Source organism: Oncorhynchus keta, chromosome 5 (assembly GCF_023373465.1).
Source record: "Oncorhynchus keta strain PuntledgeMale-10-30-2019 chromosome 5, Oket_V2, whole genome shotgun sequence".
NCBI classification, from domain to species: Eukaryota; Metazoa; Chordata; class Actinopteri; order Salmoniformes; family Salmonidae; genus Oncorhynchus; species Oncorhynchus keta.
Window position 1 is genome coordinate 36397319 of NC_068425.1, and position 7580 is coordinate 36404898.

The 7580-nt window shown below is 48.1% G+C and overlaps 1 pseudogene; it reads right to left on the reverse strand.

Moving 5' to 3' along the window:
• The window catches only part of LOC118382768 (serine/threonine-protein kinase SMG1-like), a 122342-nt pseudogene that overhangs the window by 113444 nt on the left and 1318 nt on the right, over positions 1-7580 (reverse strand).

Genomic DNA, 7580 nt, shown 5'->3' on the forward strand with positions numbered 1-7580 from the left:
ATTTACCGTTGTGGAACAGACCCTCTCTATAGATTAAACAGTATTTACCGTTGTGGAACAGACCCTCTCTATAGATAAACAGTATTTACCGTTGTGGAACAGACCCTCTCTATAGATAAACAGTATTTACCGTTGTGGAACAGACCCTCTCTATAGATAAACAGTATTTACCGTTGGAACAGACCTCTATACATAAACAGTATTTACCGTTGGAACAGACCCTCTCTATAGATAAACAGTATTTACCGTTGTGGAACAGACCCTCTCTATAGTTAAACAGTATTTACCGGAACAGACCCTCTCTATAGTTAAACAGTATTTACCGTTGTGGAACAGACCCTCTCTATAGATAAACAGTATTTACCGTTGTGGAACAGACCCTCTCTATAGATAAACAGTATTTACCGTTGTGGAACAGACCCTCTCTATAGATAAACAGTATTTACCGTTTGGAACAGACCCTCTCTATAGATAAACAGTATTTACCGTTGTGGAACAGACCCTCTCTATAGTTAAACAGTATTTACCGTTGTGGAACAGACCCTCTCTATAGATAAACAGTATTTACCGTTGTGGAACAGACCCTCTCTATAGATAAACAGTATTTACCGTTGTGGAACAGACCCTCTCTATAGATAAACAGTATTTACCGTTGTGGAACCCGTTGTGGAGAGACCCTCTCTATAGATAAACAGTATTTACCGTTGTGGAACAGACCCTCTCTATAGTTAAACAGTATTTACCGTTGACCACGTGGAACAGACCCTCTCTATAGATAAACAGTATTTACCGTTGTGGAACAGACCCTCTCTATAGTTAAACAGTATTTACCGTTGTGGAGCAGACCCTCTCTATAGATAAGACAGTATTTACCGTTGTGGAACAGACCGAAACAGACCCTCTCTATAGTTAAACAGTATTTACCGTTGTGGAACAGACCCTCTCTATAGATAAACAGTATTTACCGTTGTGGAACAGACCCTCTCTATAGATAAACAGTATTCTACCGTTGAGGAACAGACCCTCTCTATAGATCCACAGTATTTACCGTTGTGGAACAGACCCTTGCAGAACTTGTGGAAGGAGGGCAGGGAGAAGAGAGGGGTGTAGGTATCAGACCTCTTCATCATCAGGCACATCTCCAGAGACCACGTCAACAACAGCTTCCTGTTTGGAACACACACACACACACACACACACACACACACACACACACACACACACACGGTTAGGTTATATGGTGGAGAAATGACAAGATTGTGTTATAATACGGTCATGGCACCAAAAGGTTGTTTTATTTAACAGAACAGAGGGTTCTGAGAACACTGTGTGTGTTCTACGGAGGATGGGCCTCTGGGAGATTTAACACTGACAGGAGATGGACCATGTCTTTGGGTGATACCACATTCCAGAGCCTGAGGTAATGTTTCTGTACTGGGGGGGGACACGGCTCCAGTACGGAGTTGGGGGGTCCCCCAGGGGGACACGGCTCCAGTACGGAGCTGGGGGGCCAGAACCTGGTCTCTACACAATAAGGACAGTCTTTACAGCAGATACAGTCTGCTGTGAATTATTAGTATATTTTATATATGAATCCTAACCTCGTGACCCATTCCATACATCTGTTGTTTGTCATGAACATCCCGGAGGATGAACTTTGCTATAAAATGCTGCGTCTCGTAACATCCAGGGTCGCTGACAAGCTCCATTACTGCACTAATTAAATAATACAAGCTGGATTGTTTTGAAGAAATGTAATAAAGTCTCCTTTTGATGACAATTAATTCCACCCACAGTTATCGTGTCAACTGGTACACCTGTGTGTGTGTGTGTGTGTGTGTGTGTGTGTGTGTGTGTAACATCAGTGTGTGTGGGTGTGTGTGTCATGTATAGCGTGAGTACCTGGCCTCAGTGTAGAGCTGCTCCTTCTCAGCAGGGCTCCAGCAGGGTCAGCAGGGTGCTGAAGTGTTTCTGGTTGCCGTGGTTACCTGCTGATGACCGCCCCTACAAAGAGAGAAGGGGAGGAGGAGGACAGGCTGGAGTGAGATGAAGTGATCATGTCTGAAAAGTACAGAGGGAGAGAGAGAGAGAGAGAAGATTGAAAGATAAGGCAACAGAATGTGGTGAACTGGTTAAAAAAGATTGAAGTTTTGTGGTACAGTGTGAGTACAGGGTGGTAGTGTGTGTTACCTGGTACAGTGTGAGTACAGGGTATATAACAGCAGGGTGGTATTGTGTGTTACATGGTACAGTGTGAGTACAGGGTGGTAGTGTGTGTTACCTGGTACAGTGTGAGTACAGGGTGGCAGTGTGTGTTACCTGGTACAGTGTAGTGCAGGGTGGTAGTGTGTTACCTGGTACAGTGTGAGTACAGGGTGGTAGTGTGTGTTACCTGGTACAGTGTGAGTACAGGGTGGTAGTGTGTTACCTGGTACAGTGTGAGTACAGGGTGGTAGTGTGTGTTACCTGGTACAGTGTGAGTACAGGGTGGTAGTGTGTGTTACCTGGTACAGTGTGATACCTAGTTATTGTACAGGGGTGGTAGTGTGTTACCTGGTACAGTGTGAGTACAGGGTGGTAGTGTGTGTTACCTGGTACAGTGTGAGTACAGGGTATATAACACAGCATATTGTACAGCAGGGTGGTAGTGTGTTACCTGGTACAGTGTGAGTACAGGGTGGTAGTGTGTGTTACCTGGTACAGTGTGAGTACAGGGTGGTAGTGTGTGTTACCTGGTACAGTGCGAGTGCAGGGTGGTAGTGTGTGTTACCTGGTACAGTGTGAGTACAGGGTGGTAGTGTGTGTTACCTGGTACAGTGTGAGTACAGGGTGGTAGTGTGTGACCTGGTACAGTGTGAGTACAGGGTGGTAGTGTGTGTTACCTGGTACAGTGTGAGTACAGGTGGTAGTGTGTGTTACCTGGTACAGTGTGAGTACAGCAGGTGGTAGTGTGTGTTACCTGGTACAGTGTGAGTACAGGGTGGTAGTGTGTGTTACCTGGTACAGTGTGAGTACAGGGTGGTAGTGTGTTACCTGGTACAGTGTGAGTACAGGGTGGTAGTGTGTGTTACCTGGTACAGTGTGAGTACAGGGTATATAACACAGCATATTGTACAGCAGGGTGGTAGTGTGTGTTACCTGGAACAGTGTGAGTACAGGGTGGTAGTGTGTGTTACCTGGTACAGTGTGAGTACAGGGTGGTAGTGTGTGTTACCTGGTACAGTGTGAGTACAGGGTGGTAGTGTGTGTTACCTGGTACAGTGTGAGTACACGGTGGTGGTAGTGTGTGTTACCTGGTACAGTGTGAGTACAGGGTGGTAGTGTGTGTTACCTGGTACAGTGTGAGTACAGGGTGGTAGTGTTTTACCTGGTACAGTGTGAGTACAGGGTGGTAGTGTGTGTTACCTGGTACAGTGTGAGTACAGGGTATATAACACAGCATATTGTACAGCAGGGTGGTAGTGTGTGTTACCTGGTACAGTGTGAGTACAGGGTGGTAGTGTGTGTTACCTGGTACAGTGTGAGTACAGGGTGGTAGTGTGTGTTACCTGGTACAGTGTGAGTACAGGGTGGTAGTGTGTGTTACCTGGTACAGTGTGAGTACAGGGTGGTAGTGTGTGTTACCTGGTACAGTGTGAGTACAGGGTGGTAGTGTGTGTTACCTGGTACAGTGTGAGTACAGGGTATATAACACAGCATATTGTACAGCAGGGTGGTAGACGGCCAGGTCAGAGTGGACCAACATCAGGTTCTGACTCAACAACGCAAACACCGTCGGAGACAGAGCCCACATCTACAGAGGGAGAGGCAGAGGGAGGGAGAGGCAGAGGGGGGCAGAGGGAGGGAGAGGCAGAGGGAGGGAGAGGCAGAGGGGAGGGCAGAGGGCAGAGGGAGGAGGGCAGAGGGCAGATGGGGCAGAGGGAGAGAGGGGGCAGAGCGAGAGGGGGGCAGAGCAGAGGGGGGGCAGGGCAGGGCAGAGGGAGGGGGGCAGGGCAGAGGGGGTCAGAGAAGAGGGAGAGGGGGTCAGAGCAGAGGGAGAGGGGGCAGAGCAGAGGGAGAGGGGGCCCAGAGCAGAGGGAGAGGGGGGCAGGGCAGAGGAGGGGGGGCAGGGCAGAGGGAGGGGGGCAGGGCAGGGAGAGGGGGCAGGGGCAGAGGGCAGAGGGGGCAGGGCAGAGAGAGGAGAGGGGGCAGGGCAGAGGGAGAGGGGGGCAGGCAGGGAGGGGGTCAGAGCAGAGGAGAGGGGGGCAGAGGGAGAGGGGGCAGAGGGAGAGGGGGGCAGAGGGAGAGGGGGCAGAGGGAGAGGGGGTCAGAGGGGAGAGGGGGGCAGAGCAGAGGGAGAGGGGGGTCAGAGCAGAGGGAGAGGGGGGCAGAGCAGAGGGGGGCAGGGCAGAGGAGAGGGGGGGCAGAGCAGAGGAGAGGGGGGGCAGAGGGAGAGGGGGGGCAGAGGGAGAGAGGGGGGCAGAGGGAGAGGGGGCAGAGGGAGAGGGGGGCAGAGGGAGAGGGGGGCAGAGGGAGAGAGGGGGGGGGCAGAGGGAGAGGGGGGCAGAGGGAGAGGGGGGCAGAGCAGAGGGAGAGGTAGAGCAGAGGGAGGGGGGTAGACAGAGGGGAGAGGGGGCAGAGGGAGAGGCAGAAGGGGGGGGAGGCAAGCCAGAGGTACATTCTTAAGTTATAGTTCAGTCATGTTACTTGGGTGTTGCTGATGGTAGCGCAGTGTGTGTGTTACGTAACATACCCCTATGAGTGAGTTCTCGGTATTTGAGCCAGAAATATATATGTGTGTGTGTGTGTGTGTGTGTGTGTGTGTGTGTGTGTGTGTGTGTGTGTGTGTGTGTGTGTGTGTGTGTGTGTGTGGTAATCCAACATACCCCTATGAGTGAGTTCTTGGTGTTGTAATGGTGGTGAGGGCTGACAGGTTGAAGATGATGGTGAACTCTACCCTCTGGGGTGAGGGTGAGGGGGGCGAAGACAGGGTGCTGGATGCCGGAAAGGGTGGAGGGTTGGGGAGGGGGTACCAGGGGTCGGAGAGAGGCCCAGGGGGGCCAGAAGGCTGGACAGGGCACAGGCCATCTCTCCCAGAACCAGTTTATACGCTGCTTCCAGAATGGGGATGTTCTTCAGGCTCAAAACAGACTGGTACACACCCAGGGCTGCTGACATCACCTGGGGGCAGAGGGGGTCAGTGGGGGTCAGTGAATTAACATTACATCTGTTATCAGAGCCCAACATCCTTAGCTAGCTAACATTACATCAGTGTTTATCAGAGCCCAACATCCTTAGCTAGCTAACATTACATCAGTGTTTATCAGAGCCCAACATCCTTAGCTAGCTAACATTACATCTGTGTTTATCAGAGCCCAACATCCTTAGCTAGCTAACATTACATCAGTGTTTATCAGAGCCCAACATCCTTAGCTAGCTAACATTACATCTGTGTTTATCAGAGCCCAACATCCTTAGCTAACATTACATCTGTTTATTAGAGCCCAACATCCTTAGCTAGCTAACATTACATCTGTTATCAGAGCCCAACATCCTTAGCTAGCTAACATTACATCTGTTTATTAGAGCCCAACATCCTTAGCTAGCTAACATTACATCTATGTGTTTATCAGAGCCCAACATCCTTAGCTAGCTAACATTACATCGGTGTTGATCAGAGCCCAACATCCTTAGCTAACATTACATCTGTTTATTAGAGCCCAACATCCTTAGCTAACATTACATCTGTTTATTAGAGCCCAACATCCTTAGCTAGCTAACATTACATCTGTTTATCAGAGCCCAACATCCTTAGCTAACATTACATCTGTTTATTAGAGCCCAACATCCTTAGCTAGCTAACATTACATCGGTGTTGATCAGAGCCCAACATCCTTAGCTAACATTACATCTGTTTATTAGAGCCCAACATCCTTAGCTAGCTAACATTACATCTGTTATCAGAGCCCAACATCCTTAGCTAACATTACATCTCTGTGTTTATCAGAGCCCAACATCCTTAGCCAGCCAACATTACATCTGTTTATCAGAGCCCAACATCCTTAGCTAATAACATTACATCTAACATCTCTGTAACATTACCATCTCTGTGTTTATCAGAGCCCAACATCCTTTAGCCAGCCAACATATTACATCTGTGTTTATCAGAGCCCAACATCCTTAGCTAGTACATTACGTCTGTTATCAGAGCCCAACATCCTTAGCTAGCTAACATTACATCTCTGTGTTTATCAGAGCCCAACATCCTCAGCTAGCTAACATTACATCTGTTATCAGAGCCCAACATCCTTAGCTAGCTAACATTACATCTGTTATCAGAGCCCAACATCCTTAGCTAGCTAACATTACATCTGTTATCAGAGCCCAACATCCTTAGCTAGCTAACATTACATCTCTGTGTTTATCAGAGCCCAACATCCTTAGCTAGCTAACATTACATCTCTGTGTTTATCAGAGCCCAACATCCTTAGCTAGCTAACATTACATCAGTGTTTATCAGAGCCCAACATCCTTAGCTAGCTAACATTACATCAGTGTTTATCAGAGCCCAACATCCTTAGCTAGCTAACATTACATCTGTTATCAGAGCCCAACATCCTTAGCTAGCTAACATTACATATGTTATCAGAGCCCAACATCCTTAGCTAACCATACATCTCTGTGTTTATCAGAGCCCAACATCCTTAGCTAGCTAACATTACATCTGTTATCAGAGCCCAGCATCCTTAGCTAGCTAACATTGGCATCTGTGTTTATCAGAGCCCAACATCCTTAGCTAGCCAACATTACATCTGTTATCAGAGCCTAACATCCTTAGGCTAACATTACATCTGTTATCAGAGCCCAACATCCTTAGCTAACATTACATCTGTTATCAGAGCTTCAACATCCTTAGCTAGCTAACATTACATCTCTGTAACATTAGTGTGCATCGTCTCAATGCTCCTCCTTTGGGGCAAAACTCTTGCAGACTCAAATGATCACTAATCGAACACAACAGCAAGTGGCCACTAGATAAAGGGCTTAGGGGCCCAAGTGTTGGGTTTGGCATTCAGCCTATGTCTGTGCTAGATGGAACTTCATTGGCCCCATAGGTCACAATTCTACACATTTTTCTTATCGTTTTAACGGCAGTTTAAAAGTCAAGAACGTGTTTCCATTTGTCACATCCCGGACAAACACACCCACCTCTCTGTCCCTGTTGAAGCGTAGCTCCAGGAGCTGTGATGTCGGAGCCAGCAGCTTCTCCACAAACCACGCTGGGAGCTTAGTGTTGATCTGGTCCACAATCTACAACACAAACAGAGAGAGAGAGAGGAGAGACCATTAGGAGCAGATAATCAATATTATCATTATTATTATTAAGAGGAGAGGCAACACGCTGAATGACCAACCAGTTCTCTGCTTTCGGGCAGACATGCATAAAATTGTCAACATGTTTCAGAATGTAGGCATATATTGGACGCAACATTCAAGTTTCCGCTCACAAAACCAGTCCCCGGCCGTATTAAAAAACAGTCCCCGGCCGTATTAAAAAACAGTCCCCGGCCGTATTAAAAAACAGTCCCCGGCCGTATAAA